At 37.0% G+C, this 20,552-nt stretch overlaps 1 long non-coding RNA gene and 1 pseudogene across 7 annotated transcripts; one reads left to right on the top strand and one right to left on the bottom strand.

Moving 5' to 3' along the window:
* Nucleotides 1-135: 135 nt before the first annotated feature.
* Nucleotides 136-4,847, top strand: LOC133708590 (uncharacterized). 7 transcript variants are annotated; one of them, XR_009845907.1, is made up of 9 exons: nt 136-223; nt 312-1,442; nt 1,561-1,780; nt 1,858-1,953; nt 2,228-2,382; nt 3,402-3,466; nt 3,609-3,643; nt 4,215-4,368; nt 4,497-4,847. It is a non-coding gene; the product is annotated as an uncharacterized LOC133708590 (long non-coding RNA). The 7 variants fall into 7 exon arrangements; XR_009845909.1 differs by adding an exon at nt 3,239-3,311 and having other exon boundaries at nt 1,561-1,953; XR_009845911.1 differs by adding an exon at nt 3,239-3,323 and having other exon boundaries at nt 1,561-1,953.
* Nucleotides 4,848-7,574: 2,727 nt separating this feature from the next.
* Nucleotides 7,575-20,154, bottom strand: LOC133712535 (uncharacterized; annotated as a pseudogene).
* Between the last annotated feature and the right edge of the window lie 398 nt (nt 20,155-20,552).

Below are 20,552 nucleotides of genomic sequence, written 5' to 3'. Positions count from 1 at the left end.
GGAATCTGAAAAATATCTGGAGTAAATTTAATGGGTTGACGACAGTAGTGGCACTAATACTGAAAGTGAAGGTTTGCTTTTTGGTTTATGTGGATTGGATACTATACTCTTTTGATTTGATTTGTCGCTGAACTGGGAATACTGGCTGCTTATCTACTATTTATCTCTAGCTTTCTGAGAGTTTGGTCTATCCGTAATCAGCAGTAGCAGCCATAATGATAAGGTATATGGTGCTTTTCCATTTTAGCCATTGCTACTTCTGCTTGTGGAAAACATGTACGTTTATTGGGTCAACGTTTTTGTATTTGCAGGGGTCAACTTTTGGTTACCTCCAGTAATATTTGCAATTTTCACCTTTCAGAAAGATTTCAAGGGGCCACCCAAGTTCGACTTCTATCGACAGCAAAAGAGTCAATCCTCTTTGGTGCTAGTGGAGTCACGTTGCTCGAGTTGGGGGTAAATTTGTGTGATCGAGGTTGAGGTTTGCATCATTTACTCTTTTGATGTTCATCGATTTTGAAGTTACCCAAGAGTGTGCGGAGTTTGGGAGAGAGATTTGTTTTCAATACTCAAAATTACATGAGAGCTGAAATGAAATTCTTGCTTTTAAGATTGATGTTGGCGACATAAAAAAATCACGATTGTATCGCATAATTAAAGTTAAAATTTAGAAATAACATACACTACTACAAAAAATGAATCACACGACACCTCTCATACGACGCCACACTGTTTTCCGTGGTGTGAATCATTTCTCATTATTGAGACGACGGTTGTAAAATTTCTGTCTTCTAATATGAATTCAACCAACGGGTGTTTTTCATGCTGAAATTATGTATTGCTTCAGAAGACGTTTATAAATGAAAGCGTGGTATGAGGTTAAATTGTTATAGAGGCGGCAAGTTTCGCACCAATTGACACCACTTAAATTTCCCTAGTGTGTAGTGGTGATACGACAGTTAGCTTAAAACTGTGGTATGAATCTATAGATTTCCAAGAGCGAAATATGTCCACCAACATTCCCCCCAATTTTTCCCTCCATACTCCCCCCAAACCCATTTCCCTCCCACCGAGGCAACAAGAAGAGGCAAACTGAAAATTTGAAAGTGGCATTCAGACAACATGTATATGGAAAACGTGGTCTGATGCCTTATACATGCATGCATCAACTAATGGCTTGTCTGGCCGTGTGTCCATTTAGATCAAATTAGAACACTTGAAGAAAAGAAAAAAAAAGCCTTAGACCAACCCTGACTCTCTCTTTTCACAACTCCACAGCTACCCGGCCCCCGACTCACTCCACAACTTACCCCACTTTGAAGCCCTAAACCCTAAATCCACCACCTCTGAAGCGCCGTCTTTTTGGTACCAACCCCTACCTCCGAAGCCCTAAATCTGAGATTCATCTTCGAATCTGGTTAGTTCTCGTCCTCTCGAATCTGGTAAGCCCTAAAATTTGGGGGTTTCGGGTTTCTCGTCCTCTCGCCCTCACTATATATGCACGACACTCACTTTTGATTTGGATTCTTCACAAATTACAAATCACACTTTTGATTTCAGGCTTTGATTAACTGATGGTTTACGGGTTCTTCACTTTTGATTTGGGATTCTTCACAAATCACATTACCCAAGGCGACCTCTCTTTATATGAGCAGAAGAACCCGAAGCTCAAGCTCCTTCGACCTCATGAACGGTTTAAGAGATCGAGTCGGTGCCTAGCACAGATGACGAAGAACCCCATCGCAGCTGTCCAGCTCCAAAGCTGATTCTCTCTCGAAAGGTAAACGTCCCCAATGTAATTTCAATTGAAATTTCTGGGTTTGGTTCAGAGTCTCCTGTTATTTTTATTTTTTTTAGGTTCTTGTGGGAGAGAATTGGATTGTATGTTAAAGTGTGCCCAAGAAGATGGGTTTGGCTTCAGTTTGATGCAAGTCCCGGAGATTCTTGATTTGGGTATGTTTAAATTTAGATACTTGAAGTCAATTTTGGTTTTACTGGTTTGTTTTTAGCTTTATTTGCCTATCTTTCATTTGTTCAAGAAAGGCAGTTCAAGGTGGTCATACTGAAAAAGATCACAGTCTGGTGTTAACGTGGTTCTCCCTTCTTGTAAAAATAGTTTTGTTTTGCTATATATTTGAGTATCTCTGTTTTTTAAGTCTTGTCTACACTGCATAAGAGGAGTACAAAAGTCAAGTTGATTTAAGGCTTTATTTATGTGTGTGGGAAGAATGGCGTTGACGCGGTACCAAATTTGGAATGAATAAAGCTTCGCCGATCCGGAGCTCTACAAAGCCGCAGATAGAGATGATCTGGAGTTCTTACAGGAAGGCATCGCCATGACCGGACTCGTCGGCGTCTTACACAGCTCGGCGACCTTGCAGAGTGAGCTTCTCTTTCACTCTTTTGATTTTGCGGTGATTGATTTCAATTTCGAACCAGAAATTGCTGTTTTGACCAGAATGAACCTCTAGGGTTTCTAGTTTGGAGTTTGGGGATGATAATTCGACTACTGTGGTGGATTTCTATTTCTGAATGTTGTTCTAAGAGTTGGGCTTTCTTACTAGATTGACTCTGAGTTTTGATTGTAGTGTTTTCTAAGTTCTTACCGTTAAGCCTTAGCAACTGGAATTTTTGACAATTTTTTTGAGATTTAGTATGTTGGATTATGGATTTTAGTACGACCAGACTTGAAATACAATTTGGATTTGAATTTGATTACTGCAAATCTGTTTGGAGAAGTTGATTAGTTCAGATAAAGTAATTAACTTACATATATTGCCTTCATTGCATAGCTAAAACTTTATCAAGGAGTTGCATGTATATGGTTTAATTTTAAATGGACTCATGAGAAATGGTGCTTTGATTAGGTTTGCTGCTGAAATATGTGGCCACTGATGTCAATATAGGAGGTTCTTTTGTTTCTTAAATAATACATGAGGATTTTCTTTTTGCTTTAATTAATTAGTGGCCTTTCTATGTGAGGAAGAGATTAGGAAAGTCGGCATCTGATGGATCAGAAAAGTAAAAAAGCTGAGGATTCTCTTTTGCTTTAATAATTTGATTGTTTTTTTGTGGGAGGAAAAGATAAGGGACGTTGGCATTAAAGATGAAGATCTTCTTTTGCTTTAATTATAGCTTGGTTTGCAGGTGCACATGTATGGCTGATCTTTGCTTTATTAATCATTTTATTTTTTTGAACAAGCTTTAATCATATAATTTTTAAGGGTCTGCTATTCAGTTACATCAGTTGCTTAGAGGTATTCGGAAGCTTTGGAAGGAGCAGGACAGGGTCTGCTATTGATTTTGTTTTGGTAGAGAATTTGGTCTGTGCTTGTAGCCATTGAGATTGGATTGCTATTTGTTTTTGCTGCTTTTTTGAGCTGGTTTGATGGACTGTGCAGATTCTATCCCTTTCCCTGAAAGGGCCATGTCATTGGCATTTGATATCCTCAATGACCTTGTGGAGGTCAGTTTTCTCACTAGTTTTTCAATTTTTCAATTGTTGAATCTCAAAATTTTGGGAGTTTATACATAGGGTTTTGGCATTGAGTTCGTTCAACTTGGTTTGTATGCCAGTTTTTCATTTTTTTTGTTTGATTGCTTTGTAGGTTAGTGGAGAATTCCCGCCATGACTCTGCTTCAGGTCATAACTCTGTTTCAGTCTCTTATCCGATTTTGGCCTCTATTTCTTCCTTTTTTTTTATCTTTATATATATATAAATGGTGCTTGTTGATTAGTATATGTAAACTTGTTTTAGCAGACTTGAAATTCTAGTGTTTAAACTTGTGGATTTCTGTGATATGTGGTGAATTTTGTAATGATATTAGTCAGATCGTATGCCCGTTTTAAGTGGTAAATCTCCTATTCAAGTGTTGAAACCTGACTCACCCCTGTCTTTTCGGTTGTGTTTGCTTTGTTCATGACTTCAATCCTCCCACAAACAAACTATATGAATTTTTTTTTATGAATGCTATTTGGGAACACGGAATAGTTAATGAACTTGTGATAATTGCTTTTTAGTTCGCTAGCTATCGACATACGCAATTGGTTGGTAACATATAGTGCTTATGCAAGCAATAGGCAACTGCGTGGATATACATGTGTATTATGCTACTGGTTGTTGTTGTAATAGGCTTCTCTGAGGGATAGGAATCATGTAGTTACTATGCTTTGGTGCTTTCCAAAGTGTATAAATATCTTCAATGTATCGCAGGACAAGCGTTCGGACGAAATTGTTTTCAAGGCTATGGGAAGAGCTATCAACAAGACTGACGATTGTGGAGCTAATTAAGGTTACAATGAGACATCTGTATCACTATGCTGGATGGTTTTATGTTCACTAGATCGAATAGGCTGGCAAGTTTTTGGTAGTTTCCACAACTTTCACCTTTACTTGCACTAGAATTTTCTGTCACATTATGGGATGGTCACATTTCTTGTAAAGGGTTCTAAGGTCATTGAATGAAAGCTGATGCATTGTTAATTTTGTTGGCAGGTTCCAATTATATGACAGTGAGGCAGAAGACCATTGAGCATGCCATGAAGAACCCACCTGAAGCTATCTAGTGTGCTCCGTCAACAAGTTTTTGGTTTATGAAGCTAAGACATTGACCATGCCATGAAGAACCCACCTGAAGCTATCAAGTGTGCTCCATCAACAAGTTTTTGGTCTACGAAGCTATCAAGTGCATTAGCTTAGGAATTTAATTCTAGGCTTGGCCTGGGTTTACAGAATTAGTGTCTGACAAAGTTAATAGATGTACTTTTTCTGTGGAAGCTTCAGAGTGTGTGCTCTTTACTTTGTGCATACAATATGGTAATGAAATCATTGAATCCATTTTGTTCATTTTTGGTATCATAATTGAATCTTGACTAATCATTGTTGAATTCAAACTTAGACAACAAGAATAAGTGGAAACCATTGTCTAAAACGTTACAGCACAACGGTTAAGAGTTATATATGTCGTGTGAAAGCACACAGACACTGAACTTTTAGGTCGTCACACCACGTTTTATGCTGGAAGAACTGTCGTGTGTGTACAATTCACACAACGTCTTAAAAATAAAAACTGACTTCTGAACAACAAAGAGACAATGCTGCAATTCTAAAAACCATGGTATGAATAGAAGTCACACCACGGCAAATTTCAGTAGACAGCATGTCGACAGATCTATCGATCCATCAGACGACGGAGTCAGCTGCAAACCGTCGACCCAATGATCGGTATACGACGGTTGAAAACCGTCGTCTGACAGTGTTTCATCAGACGACGCCTCGATAGACCACGGAAATGCAAAACGTGAGACGACAGTTTTAAACCGTCTTGTGAAGCCTTTTGTGTAGTAGTGATATAACAATTTGAAAAAAAAAAATACTTGGTAACACACTATCTATTGTGCATACAATAATGGAATAATTGAATACTGTTACGTTGTGGTTGAGGTTATGAAAAATAATAAATTGTGTTTCTTTTTTATAACGGGATGTTTTTAAAAGGAGTTTGAACATAAATTTTAAATGGGCTCATGACCATTTACGTAATAATAGCTCAATAAATGCCCACTTACTCTACCAAAAAATTTGTGTGCCCACTAACACAATTTAAATGTAAAAAGACAAGTTTGCCCTTTAAATAATTAAAAAATCATTGAAGACCTCGCATGAATCCGGCCACCGATCGCGGAACTCCGGTCACCGGAATCTGACCACCGGTAACCGGCCGCAGGAGGTTTCCAAAGAGGTCGCCGGAGACTTTTATTACCCCCCAATAAATTTTTATAAAGTTTATTGGGGGGGGGGAATATAATGTTTATTGGGTATTATTGGGGGCAATAAAGTTTGTTGAGGGCAATAAAATAAGACACCGGACTCCGGTCACTGGTCCGGTGGTTGCCGGAAGTTCTCAAAAAGATCGCCAGACTTTTATTAACACCCAATAAATTTTTATTGGGGGGTAATAAAAAGTTTATTATGGGGCAATAAAGTTTATTGGAGGCAATAAAAAGTTTATTGGGTATGATTGAGGGTAATAAACAATTTATTGGGGGGCAATAAAATAGGACATCGGTCGTCGGATTCCTGCTGCTGGTGATCGAATTCTGGCCGCCGGTGACCGGATTCCGATGGCCGGTGACCGGATTCCTGTTGCCGGCGACCAGCGACCGGAGTCTCGTGAAGTCTCTCTCTCTCTCTCTAAGTGACAAAAAGAGTGAGGGAAAAATTGTCCCAAAAATTAATAAAAAAATAACTTAATTGGGTATTAGGGCAAAAAATATGTAATTTGTTGGGTAAGTGGGCAATCTTATAAGATGTTTGAGTAAATGGAGTTAGTGTAGCTCAAATTTAGGTAAATTGACATTTTTCCATTTTAAATTATAGAAGTAAGTACTCTCAATCGCCAACTCTCTAAAAATTTATATTTATTTTGAATATTGAACTTCTATGCACATAAATGTATCGATATACTAAGTAGACTTAGTTCAATACACAAAGAGAGTTGTCACAGACTAGTATACAGTGTATACTAATGCATGCATGGAACTAATATATCTCTAAGACTCTAAATTGAACTACTATTTTAGTACATTAATGTATTATAAACGAAATTATGTGTTATCAGATTCCCCCACCCCCATAACTCCATAAGCATATATGTAAACCAGACTAGAGAAACCCAAGAATTAAGTGTTCTGTGCTAATCGACATTGGGCCCTTAAGTAGCCCGACGAAAGAATTTAAGGCCCGTCATTATACCAAGTTGGGCCGTTGATTATTAATCTGACAGTGAAGTATGAACTGATGTGGTTACTTTTCTTGCTGCTTACGTTCCCACCCACTGACCCAAGCAAGTATCCAAATTTGAACAAACGACCTTTCTTCAAAGCTAGCTGGAAATCTAGAAATATTGGTGGCTGGCACAGTGATGGGTTGGTTTTAGGGTTTATAACATCATTTTCCATCATGCATTGCATGCAACTGATCGATATTTTCAGTGGGATAATGAAAAAGGAGCAAGAAGATGCATGCAAATGAGAAGACCATCGACCCTCGAGAAGGAGACCCATCTAGATTGTCAATATATATATCACGTGGGATAATGATATACAATACATGCGTATACCAAAATGGAGACTAACAACATTTATATATGAATCTTAATTATGAAGTAAACTAGCAAGCTAGACAGAAGCGAGCAATTGTTTTCATTATATTAAGTTTTGTTAAATAATCTGACATTTTGCATTGTTATATTAGAATTATATGAAGAGCGTTCGAAACTTTGATACTTAAGCACTAAGCATTACGAAAATTCCAAACGGGTAGTTCTTAAATTCTGGAGCCCCTTCTCTTTTGTTTAAATTGTAAATTAATCCTGGAGCTCCTTCATCATCTAACTTTGGCTGCACATCGAGACCAACATTTTTGGAATTATATATGTGCATACCAATATTATAATTAAAGCCATATCTGACATGCCCTAATTTTAGTTGCAGACTTGTCGTGGTTTGAAACTTTTAAATTCCATTTGCTTGATCATCACGTATTTTTCATAACGTCAAACATATAAGTATTTTATATATAAAAGCCCTCGTGTCATAACCACAGCCTTCGTCTTGAATAGTTGAACCACCTTAGAACAGTAGTTATGCAGTCTAAAATTATGAACTTGATTAAAGAGATTTCATATATAACCAAAAATAAAGCATTGATTTGTTTCATGTCCTTTTCAGCCAAATCTAGGAAGACCTGGGATCAGCGCAGGAAAAAAAAAACAGAATAATCAAAGATTGTAACAGGACTACCAAGGCCATCTCACAGGTCAAGAAGCAGATTGAATATAACATACAGACGCTGACCTGTTGTCTGCGCTTCACAGGAAGTTCAGAGAGTACATCATTTTTGAGTCTCCGAATCATCACTGTTGCCTTCAACAAATTATGCAATTCTTCATGGTTACTTGCACCTTGATACATTCCAAATGTTCCCTGAAATTTCAAAAGTGTAAAGGAAAAGAAATTCTCTTACGACCTGCTAGAAGATCTACAAGATCATATAATGTAAAACACTTCATCACAAAGGAAATAGTAACTTACACCCTTGCAATATCGTTTGCCATATTCATGAACATTTTTGTATACATCAGGATACAAGGCTTCCAGCTGTTAGTGACAGAAATCAATAAAAGACTGATTAAATTCTATGTACGTATATACCTGCAAATCCTAAGCTAGAATTAAAAATCACCTGCGTATATAGTTCGATCGGTCGGGACAATGCAGGAGTACCACTTAACAGTATTGCATATTGAGCCTTCTGGACAAGTTCTCAAAGTTAGAGTTAGAGAGAGGGACATATGCTTTAATCTTGATTGTAGAAATATAAACTGAGAATAAAGTTAGGAGTTGCTAGCTAGACATCAGTGCACAAGAGTGAAAGACCTTGATGACAGGCAGGGAAGCAGTTGTCCTTTTTGCTCGAGCATTTTTCAGAAAGTGCGACTCATCTGCAATCACAATCTAAACAAAAACATATTATGGCAAGCAACGGGGGGAAAAAGGAAAAGAAAAATATCCATATGATTTCCTAGTGACCATGAGTATCTCTTAACTTAAAAAAGACTCCAACTTTTGGGAAGGCAAATGTTATATAGTATTAGATCTCCATCACTGAAAGTAGAGTATATCCCTTGCTTTCTGCCATCATGTTATTAATTCCTTCTAAAAGATATCCAGAAGAAGCATTAAATGACTCTTTTGTGGTTTGTTTGAAACTTTTGAATTGTGAAAGAAACCCAAACTTTTGAACGTAACTTACGATTGTTTTGTCACATTCTGCTTTAACAAGTGTACACAATGGTTCCACGTTTCAACTATACCCCAGATCTATATTGCAAAACCCTAATATTCAGCTAAGATCATTTTTCTTTTACATGTTCTCCAAAAGCCTAGCATTTTCAGCCCAAAGAATATCAATAGTCATCACACTAAATTCTGTCTTCATAGTCCCTAAACTAGATGATTGTTTCAATTCTTACCTTAAAATCTGATGCCATCAGCAGATTCTGTAGTTTAGGGACTATGTCATAAGAGATTATGTTAAATAGGCCATCAAATGAATGGTCCCTTTGGAACTTGAGGATACTAATGTATATCCAGCTCTGTTTGAACCCCCACATTGAGACAAAACAACCTAGTGAAAGTAAAATTCAAAATATCAATTTCAAATTAAAGAAGGCATCAGAGCAGTGAGAAAGTACCCAATACTCCTGCCGTACAAACAAAAAATGACACAAATATTGAGCCTGTGTAGACAACATACACTAATATCTGATGGAGGAATGTTCATCCATTGTTGAATCATCTACCAAAAAAAAAAAAAGAAGCCAGAAGAGTACATCAGTTGGGGTAAGATCTGCCTTCTCAAGAACTGATGTTGATAAAGCACACTTACAGAGGCCCATTGCAGACGCAATGAAGATGGTGTGAGTATAAGAACAGGCCATGAGTCACGAATGCAGGAAGCCACAGCAATAGCCTGAAAAACAGTGTAGGCTTTCAATCTTTGGTGATAAATATCAATTTTCTGGAGGTATCGCTATCATATTGGCACAAATCACCCTATAATTAAGCGAGGGGGAGCCCCAGTGCACACATTACAGCAATGTTCCCTGTTATTAAAGTTGCTAGAGATGATTCTGGATTTGGATGTAAGGAGTCAGAACTCAGAAAATAGGTGTAAGAGTAAGATGTAAGATATCAATAAAATCCAGATCAGAAAGTCAATGTATTTGATTCTTAGAAATACATAACACCGTTGAAGTTTTAGATCTTCTATTACTATGAATCTTTTGATACTTCTTAAACTAGTTGGAAATTCCATTGAAGCTCATAATGACGGTTCAAATCTCTTGTGAAGTAAATCAGACTTTATTACTTTCCGTTGAATGAAACGTAAGTTCTGTTGATAAACTTATATATCTACCTCTACTTTTTCTTCTCTTCTCATGTTTCTCTGTTATTCTAATTAGTAACTTTCTGACATATACAGGCCACCCATATATAATCATTGGCGCCAGTCACCTTATGTAGTCCTACATCATTAGTATTCTTATTTGGCTGTCATAAATAAAGTAAAGAGCTAAAATCCTTGAGACTACAAGCTGCTTAGCAAAGAAATAGGAGTTTGAGACTTATCTTGTAGAAGATCCTTTCAAATGCATGATTCATTTTATGAGACTATTAATATAGGAACAAATGCTTGCCTGTAAAGTCTTCCCCAGTCCCATTTCATCAGCAAGGAATGCACGCCCTCCACGCTGCAAGATAAACCTGAGAAGGTGTAATACCGGAAAAATATTAAAAATTAACAGTTCAGCAAAAGACTAAATATAATGGCAATTTTGAAAAAGAAACAAGAGAGAGAAAAAAAAAAAAAAAAAAAAAACCTCACAATCATCTGCAGAATATAGTATCCTATGCAAGTTGAATACAACAGACATTAAATCAGGAACAAACTCCAGAACAAGATACCTTACACCTTCTCGCTGAAATCCCAAGAGCTTTGATTCAATAAAGCTAGGTATCCTGTCATACAGGTCTGGAAGTGCAAACACCAAAAAAGGGGAAAAAATTGTTAAAAATTAGCTTAAGTAGAAAAAGTGCAAAAGAAATAAAAATGAAAAAGAACTTGTTACTCTAAAATAGGGCACAGATATAGGATAATACAACTGAGACCCCAGTTTTATTCTTCATGAGCTTATGATCCAACTTTATAGGACTCAAAACAACATGCTTTTTCACTAATTTTTTTTTTTCTAATCATGTTCCAGATTTTATGAAATCCACAAGTAAATTACATATAAAATTGAACATTGACTGAAAAAAGGACAGTTCTTACCTTTAACAAAGGTACTATTAACAGAGAATGTAACCATTACATGTGTACTGAACTTCACTAAGCTAGAATTATCATAATTACCTCGAATATCTGGAACAACAGACGCAGCAGCAATGGCCCGGTGGACTAAGGGATCTAAGTTCTCTATCTGTAAAAATTGCAACAAAACAACAATCAGGACGAAACTGAAGTGAAAAAGAAGCATTCTTACAAAGGTTCAACCATAAATGGTAACAGTGTTCACAAAAAAACTGAAACGTACATTAATTTAAGGATTAAATTCAGTTTACCCCCATGAACTTTGGGTCTAAAATCAGTCTGGTCCTTAAACCTTTTTTTTTAATCAGACTGGTGACTGGTCCTTGTACTCTCAAACAACATCACCCAAGTCTAAATTCTTCAAATGTGACGTCATAGGCTGAGTTGGAGCCGACAAGGAACCCACACTTCAGCTTTTTAAACCCTGAAGGAGGGCAGAATGGAAATTTCCATTTTAATATTTTTTTCTCTTCTCTCTCTCTCCCCTCTTCTTCCTCTCCTCTATATCGGCGACCACGCCGAAACCCCTTCTCAATCTCTTTTTTCTTAAGTCTTTCCCTCATCTTCTTCCTCCACCTCCACCACCACTTGATCGCCCTGATCCAACTTGCCCCCTATTTCCAACCTCGCAGGCCCGAAATCCCCAATCTTGGCATTGAAATCCGAGTCTAGCAGCACCTTGTTGGGCTTCACGTCGCCGTGAATCACTGGGTGGGCTTGATGGTGGAGGTGTTAGTTTTGAGGTGGTGGAAATGGCAGAGGGGCTGAGGTTGGTGGTGGGTTTGGTGGTGTTCAAGCTTTTGGTCTTGAAGAAATTCAAGGTGGGTTTGATGAGAAATTTCAGTTTGGCGGCGGTTTGGGTGGTCTGGATGGTACTGGAGATAGAAGTAGAGGTGGTGCTCAAGGATTTAGGGCCAGAGAGTTGGGAAACAAGAGATGGAGAGAGAGAGAGAGAGAGAGAGAGAGATTACGTTCCCGGGACGACGGCCTCAACCCCAGGAGAGCTGGTGAGCTGGACACCGGTGACGGTGACATCCCTGTCCGGGGCGCCGAGCTAGCCAGAGTGCAGCTTCGTCTTCCCGATCGCCGTCGCCACCATGAAACCTAGGCGCCACCGACAATTCCAGATCTCTATTTGGCTCCTTGCTCAGAATCGGGAAATGTGGAAATTGAGTGAGCTCAGTTGTGAAGAGTGAGAGAGGCTCAGAGATTAAACGAAGGAAGAAGAGGCCATATTGGGACAAAGATGGGCCTTTTGCCATTGCGAGGTGTCTGTTGGTTTTTTACAGCGGTGGTTGCCAATATACAGGATAAGAAGAAGGGGGAAGAAGGAAGGGAGAGTGAGAGTGAGAGAGAGAGAGAGTAGAGAAAAAATAAAAAATAAAATTAGAAATTATATTAAAAGGAAAATTTCCATTCTGCCCTCCTTCAGGGTTTAAAAATCCACACTTCAGCCCCCGTGTCGGCTCCAATTCAGCGTATGACGTCACATTTGAAGAATTTAGACTCGGGTGATGTACAAGGACCAGTTTGATTAAAAAAAAAAGTTGAAGGACCAGATTGATTTTAAGTCCAAAGTTCATGGGGTAAACTGAATTTTTTCCTTAACAAAAAATGCATCATCACATAAAAGAACAAATAAAAACTGGAAAAGAGCAGAAGTTGTCACCTCAACATTGACCCCTGATACTTCATGAAGAACTTTTTCTGCCGATGACAAAGAAGACACAGGGAACATCCATAACCTGCAGTTTCATCACTATCACATCCAGCTGAAGTTCCCTCACACAGCATGTCAACCAGAACCCATTGAACCATATTCCATACAAGATATCAAAAATAAGAATAACGCAGTTTTAAAGCAGCTTTCATCAAGTGGGAGATTTGGGAAAGGACCTTTCTTTTGCATTCCATGCGGCTTTGGGGATCTTGCAGAAAGCAGCTACCAACGCCTGGTGCAAGAAACATAGATGGTAAGCAAAAGATAAGTTTTGAAAAGTCTTTCAAATGGTCATTCTGAAAGCAAATAGAATACATACCTGGTCATAAGAAAATTTTGCAGCAATGTTTCCAGTAGCGTGAAGAAAAAATTTGACAGTGAGCTTCTGTTCAACTTCTTTGCCAAAAGGCAACAATATGCAGATAGGACCCCAGAGTTAGACAGCAGGCAGAATAATACGACCAGCGAATAATATCATTATGCAAAGACTTCAGACTGATAAGGTAGGACATTGTAGTCCTTAGTTACTCATTGTCAAAAAATTCGAAACATGAAAGACAAATTTGTTCTTTTATGAATAGGAACATATCTTAGTGATCAATTTGAGTAGCATATGAGTGAAGCAACAAGAGTGGGAGTTAAGGCACTGACCAGGGTTTACTTTAACGTCTAGAGAAGAAGGTAATACTCTGGCTCCAGGAGACAAAGGCGGCGGCTGCGGCACCTACACGAAGATGGTGATTAGAACACAAGTGCGAAACACGAAACTCTCAATACCTACTGCCATTGCTTCTACTACATGTCACTTTCCAGTGTATGCACATCATAAATATAAACATTTTCAATACAATCTGAACAAAAAGAATATATAAATGAAAATGGAAGCATATAATACATAAAGGTGTTGAATTTTGAGATTAAGAGCATCCAACATGATGTAGGACGAGAATGGATCCAGTTTAGGGCCTCAAAACTGCATTTTTCTATTTTTTGACGTTTCTCGTCCTACATCAAAATTGCTCATGAAGACATGGTTATTTGTACTGATGAAGTCTTGGAGCCTAAAATAAATCATTCAGAGCCAGATGTTATTCAAGAGTACAACCTTGAGAGCTGTGAAGAATCTACTAAGGTTGCCTATAACAGACTCATCTATGGTGTTGGGTTCATGATTGTGTCATCAAAATATGCAGAAGATTCAGCCAATAATCCACATGTCCAATTGTCTAATTTTTTCTCAGGTCTTTTGTCTACCTATTCCTGTCCTTTATTCAATAGGAACTCGAGGGCGAGTTCTTTCATAGTGGAGGAGAATGATGTAGGACGAGAATGGACCCAGTTTAGCCGAAAAACCATAAAAGTAAAGAAGCGATGTAGAATCAAGAAGAGTGATTGAAAAATAGGTAACTCACGCGTAATCAGGTTACTAGCCACTGGAATATTCAAGAAGATTTGGTTTTGGACTTTTCGGGTTTCTCGTGCGAAAAGTCAGGTTTTGATTTTGAATCAGATTTGACTAACTTTTGGCCAGAATGTCCGTTTGAGATGCATGATAGCTTTCCGGAATGGGAACGACAAGATCTTCAAGACTCACTTTAGTGAGCTCTATCAAATTTAGGCCAAAATGTATCGCCTTAATTATCCGATTCGTGATTTAGTATTTTTAGGTTAGTTTTACATTCTTTTTATTTTAGGTTTTCTAGTTTATTTTGGATTTGTTTTGTTTTAATCCGTGGGCTTTAGGGTTTCATTGTTAGTCGCCCTAGGGTTTCTTTTCCCATATGTAAGCAACCTTAAACGGCTGCAGAACGATCTTTTATCATATTATCAATCAAATTGAGAGTTTTCTCTTTTATCTCTGGTGGACTCCAGAATCTTTATTTTAGGTTTATTGCTGGTAAACCTAGGTTACACGCTTCCCGCGTCACAACAATTCGGAGGGTACAGGTGCTAAGCTGGATTTGGGGCTTAAGCTAAGCTAAACTGGAATTTAGGGGCTTAACTAAATTTGAAATGGCTTCACAGTATTTGAAATTGTCTTGACAGGATTTGGAATTCTTAGACTGCTAACAATTCAAGAACCCTTTTGCACTTATCTAGTCTTTTCGTAATCATTGAAATAATAATTTGAAAACTTTCAACAGGCATATCATATAATTTATAACAGTCATGATCAAAAGATTCTGGATCTGCATGAAGAAGGACAACAAGATATATACCTTCAACAAATTTTTGTTGTAAACGTATTTTTCGAAGTTGAAATTGATATTCAGCAATATCTAATTTTAATTGTAAGTATAAAGACATGATAAAATAATATCAAGATAATAAAAGTAAAATAACTTGAAATAGTGTTGAAACTTTGAGAACAACTTTGATTGATGAAAGTGATTGAATACAAGATTGATCTTGATGAGAGGAAGTATGCCGGTTACAATGCAACTCTAACTCTCTTTTCTGAATTTTAACTCTTAATGAAGCTCTCCAAAAAAACTCTTGAAAAAACTCTGTAACCAACTCTGATTAACTTGTTACAATTGATGGCTTTTTATAGCCGTTTACAATACTGTAGTAAAAATACAGCTGGAAAGTGAATTGATTTTTCTTGGACTTGAGGAGATAAGATCTTGTCGAACTTGACAGGTTTTGAAGACTTTTGTCGTGATTTTGCCGAACTTGACAGGCTTTGAAGACTTTGGTGCATCAACTTTTGACGTGTTTCTTCCCATGCATGAATTTAGTCATACTGGAGAGTAAAGTCACCATCATTGAAAATCTTGGTCATGTTCTTGGTCTTGTCACTTTCACTTGCATGTTGAAAGGAAAATCTTGACTTGAAATGTTTGCTCCTGCATGTTCCTAGCAAGGAACGTGTCAACAGAGGGTGAATTTTGAGGGAGGTTGAACTATTCACACATGTCCCAATTATCAGGGTTAGGACACCTGTTAAGATTGGGCCTTGTCCGTTTGCAGATCTTATTTGGATTTTGTCTGTTTTGAGATCTTTTGAGAGATTCTTACTGTTTTGAGAGACAGCTGTGCGATTAAAAATCGCCAAGCACAAAAGCATCCGGGTCATGATTTGCGAAATGTGACTGGACCTCCTCTGTGAGGTCATTGTCATCATCTCCGTTGTCGCTTTGAGAGATCTGAGATAACACTTCTTTGAGCTTTAGGGCATACTCGTGAGGAGAAGAGATGTCTGCCAGCTGGCTTTGAATCTTGGATTTTTGTATCAAGAATTGGCTTTGTTATTGACATTGGATTATTGATCCTTGCTTCCAATATTGAGGATGGGTTTTGAACCATTGGAGGAGGGACTCTTCAGAGAACCTATCAACTGTGAAGCCATCCCACCACTTCTGTTTGAACCTTCTGGTCAATGTCATTGCTTGATCTTGATTTGGTGGAGATACAGTTATATCCCACGAGATGATCCATGCTATATTTTGAAAGGCATAAAAAGCAAAAATTGCATCAAAGGGTTTGATGGTAGAAAGTTCACAATTTTCTTGAAAAAGTTTGAATAAACTTTTCATTTGTGGAGGCAAAATAATTTCGGTTGCGCCAAAAAACTGCCACCATGATTTGAACCATGAAGGAAATTTTGGACGAAAGTTTTTGCAAAAGAAAACAAACCAGGAATGTTGCCTGCTTTTGTTTTGAAGATAAAATACATTTGTCCAGGCATCCACGTAATCCCAGTAAGTAAAATGTTGAGGAATAAAGTCTTGAGAAAACCTTTTGGGAGTCATTGGATGCTGATTCCAGTCATCAAAAGTTAAGATTTGGCGAATTTGGATTTTTGAGTGGGAAATTTGGCCCCTTTCTTTGTCTTGGTTGTGGGTTATTGTGATTGAGTTAGTATCAACCAAGATAAATTCATAAAACCTTTGGCCTTTGTTTGGATCATTGGTAACAAAATAATGGGGGTAAGTTGATTTTCTAAGAATTTGATAAGGCTCAGTATCATAAATTTCTGGATCAATTACCAGAACGGTTTTGGTTTCAGGTTTGATAAAATATGGGCTTTTAAAAGGTTTTTGCTGGTTTGAAGGCTTTGTTTGACTTGAAGATGGTAAAGCAGGAGATTTTGGTAGAGTAAATTTTTGAGCAAAAGTTTGAGATTGCTCCACTAAGGGAGTGAAAGAGTTCCTGATAGGAACTAACTGTCCTGCAACATTTAAAGTATTTGGACTGGCAACCAGTCTGCTTTGCTGTGGCCTTGCGGGAGTCATTGCATAGGATTCTTTTGATGTTGGATTGGTTTTTTCACTCATCTTCCCTGTAAAAATTCTCTTGTGAGAAAATCTGAAAGGGAATTGCTCTCTCCTTTGATGAATGCAATGTCAAAATCAAATACTGAAAGTATTGCTTGCCATCTTGCAAAAATCTGTTTGGAGGCAAGGTTTTGAACATCTTTTTCTAAAACTGATTTTGCTGCTTTGCAATCAATGCGAAGTAAAAACCTTTTGTTTAAAAGATCATCTTGAAACTTTGTGATACATAGCACTATAGCTAAAATTTCTTTTTTTATAATACTGTAATTTTGTTGTGCTTGGTTCCACAATCCTGAGGTAAATCTAACCAATTGCTCAGGCTGATCTTCTACTAATTTTTGTTTTAAAATTCCACCATATCCGATGTCGGACGCATCTGTCTCGACTATCTTAAAGGATTCTGGGTCTAGAAGCCCTAGACATGGTAAGGTTTTGACATAAGCTTTGACTTCTCTAACTATTTGAGTATGGGCATCTGTTCATGCTGGAGGGGTTTTCTTTAACCTTTGATAGAGAGGTTTGCACATAACTGTTAGTTTTTCATAAAAGTCAGAGATATAATTGAGACATCCTAAGAATCTTTGTAATTGAGTTTTGTCTTTAATTTCATTAGGAAATTTATCAGCAAACTCTATTGCTCTTGAGATTGGGACAATAGTACCTTGTTTGATATTGTGTCCTAAAAATCTAATCTCAGTTTGAAATAATTTGATCTTTGGTGCAGACAAAACTAATCCATTGGTTTTTATAATTTGAAAGAATTTGTAGAGATGTTTCCAATGCTGATCAATATTTTCTGAAAAGATTAAAACATCATCTATGTAAACAATTGAAAAACTTGAATAAGGATTGAAGATGTCATTCATCATATTTTGAAATTCTGAAGGGGCATTTTTGAGTTCAAAGGGCATAACATTCCATTCGTAATGTCCGAAGGGAACATTAAATGTTGTTTTGTATTTATCTTTTTCGGCAATCTGGATTTGCCAAAAGCCAGATTTCATGTCAAATTTTGAGAAAACATTTGCTTGAATTAATCTTTTTAGTAAATCTCTTTTATTTGGAATTGGGTATCTAATCCACTGAAGGACTTTGTTTAAGGGTTTGTAATTAATTACAAGTCTTGAAGCTCCTCTTTCTAGTTCAGAAGCCTTCTGAACATAAAAAGCTGAACAACTCGATGGAGACTTGCTAGGTCTTATCAACCTTTTGTCTAAAAGGTCTTGAATTTCTTTTTTGCAATATTCTAATAATTCATTGTTTATTTGAATTGGTCTTGCCTTTGTAGGGATTTTTCTTTCGTCAAAGTCTTTTTCATATGGTAGTTCAACCATGTGAGTTTTTCTATTCCAAAAAGCATTTGGGATGTTTGAGCTTACTTCTTTTTCTAATTTTTCTTTAAATTCTTTAATTCTGTTTTGCGGATAAGGTTGTTGAAGTTGATGCTCAATTCTCTTGATTTGTAAATCTTCTTTAAGATGATTTATGTGGTTTTCTTTGTTTTGAATTAAATTGACTTTTTTGGTAATTGCAGCATTTCGAATTAGGTTTAAGTTTCTAGTTTTTGCCTTTTCGGTAAAAGGAAAACGAATTGTTTGACCTAAGATTGTTGTTTCTAGGCCTTCATCAGTTGTTAAAAATGGATGGATTAAACTGATAAAAGGGGTTTCTAGAATTAATTCAGTGTCGAGGTTATCGACAACTGTGAGAAATGTTTGTATGCAGATATTATCTACACATACATGAACTTTTGGTAATTTGTATCGTATTTTTAATTTTGATCCGCCTGCTCCAGTTAATTTTTCTTTCGATTTTTCACAATATTTGGTAGGGATTATTCCTTGTTGAATACAGTTCATATTTGCTCCTGTATCAATCAAGGCGACTATTTGAATAGTATAAGAGTCTGAAATTGCAAGAGTTATTAACGTTCTCCATTTTTGGTAGGTTACTCTAGTAATAAATCCAATAAATTGTTCATTAAACACATTTTCTTGAATATTTTGATCAGTTTGACCATTTTCTCCTTTTTCTTCAATTTTGGGTGGTTCCTCATTTGTAGGTTTATCCTTGAGTTCTGCAATTTCTGTTTTTAAGAGAATTATGTCTTTCTTAACTTGATTTATTTCTTGTTGTAAATCTGAAATTGTTACTTCAGAATTTTGTCTTTTATCAAATCTTTGAAAAATATCTTTTATATTATAAAGGTCGTTTGACTGATTTTCTTTTCCTATATCTTCTTTAATTAAATCTTTGAAGATAGTTAGAAATTGAGTTTGAAGTTCTGTGTCTTCCATTTTTGCAGCTATTTCTAAAAACTCATTTTTTGTTTTTCGAGAAATCATTTGAATTTTTAATTTGTTTTTGCAGTTACAAATTTTAATACATTCTTTTGAGATTTTACATTCAAGAGTGGGAGTTAAGGCACTGACCAGGGTTTACTTTAACATCCAGAGAAGAAGGTAATACTCTGGCTCCAGGAGACAAAGGTGGCGGCGGCGGCACCTACACGAAGATGGTGATTAGAACACAAGTGCGAAACACGAAACTCTCAATACCTACTGCCATTGCTTCTACTACAATGTCACTTTCCAGTGTATGCACATCATAAATATATACATTTTCAATACAATCTGAACAAAAAGAATATATAAATGAAAATGGAAGCATATAATACATAAAGGTGTTGAATTTTGAGATTAAGAGCATCCAACAATTCGGCATTCGAAACCCTAAAAACTTGAAAGCAAGAAACAAGAGAGGGAAATTCACCTGGTTAGGAAGAGAAATCGGAATGAAGCTTTCGAAGGCATTGCTGGTGGTGGTGGTGGTGGGTAAAGACGACTGGTGTGGGTGGTGGTGGTGATTGAATGAAAAGGAAGAAGAACAAGAACAAGTGGAAGCGGAGTTGATGCGTTGCTGAGAGAGTTTCTGGAAAGCGTCTCTTTCGAGGGAATCAAGCTCTTCCGCGCTGAAATTCCAGTCGTCGTCGTCCCCAAAATCCATTCTTGAATACCCTGAGAGAGTGATCGGAGAGAGAGAGAGAGTTTTGGGGTTCTGCGCTTTTGATTTTGGGACTTTAAAAAGCGCCAACATGAACAATCAAACAATCAATCTGCCACCGTTAAAATGGGCCTTTTTTGCTTTTTTAAAGTTGAACCAAGATTCTATCCAAAAAAAAAAAAAAGTTTAACCAAGACAAGAAAACTCTTCTTTATGCTGAACTTCGCCGAGAAGGAAGCAAAAAGTTTATGACTCTTCTTTGCCGAACTTCGCCGACAAGGAAGCAAAAAGTTTATAGCATAAACGGCTTCCTCCAAAAAAAAAAAAGTATGGATTTTTTTTTATCAGTGTCTTGAAATTTGGGTGATTTTTAGAATGATATCCGAATTTACAATGTTATCAACATGATACTTTTGGTGAGTGTTCCGCCTACTGCGCTTTTGAAAGCTCAACTCTTGTTGCTTGAAACAGATATGCCTATTGAAAAATAATCTTGCTTTTTTAAAGTTGAACCAAGATTCTATCAAAAAAAAAAAAACGTTTAACCAAGACAAGAAGCAAACTCTAAACTTCGCCGAGAAGGAAGCAAAGCGTTTATAGCATAAACGTCTT

This window comes from Rosa rugosa, chromosome 5 (assembly GCF_958449725.1).
Source record: "Rosa rugosa chromosome 5, drRosRugo1.1, whole genome shotgun sequence".
Classification (NCBI taxonomy): domain Eukaryota; kingdom Viridiplantae; phylum Streptophyta; class Magnoliopsida; order Rosales; family Rosaceae; genus Rosa; species Rosa rugosa.
Note: the sequence above shows the minus strand (reverse complement) of the source record. Positions and strands in the feature narration are given on the sequence as shown.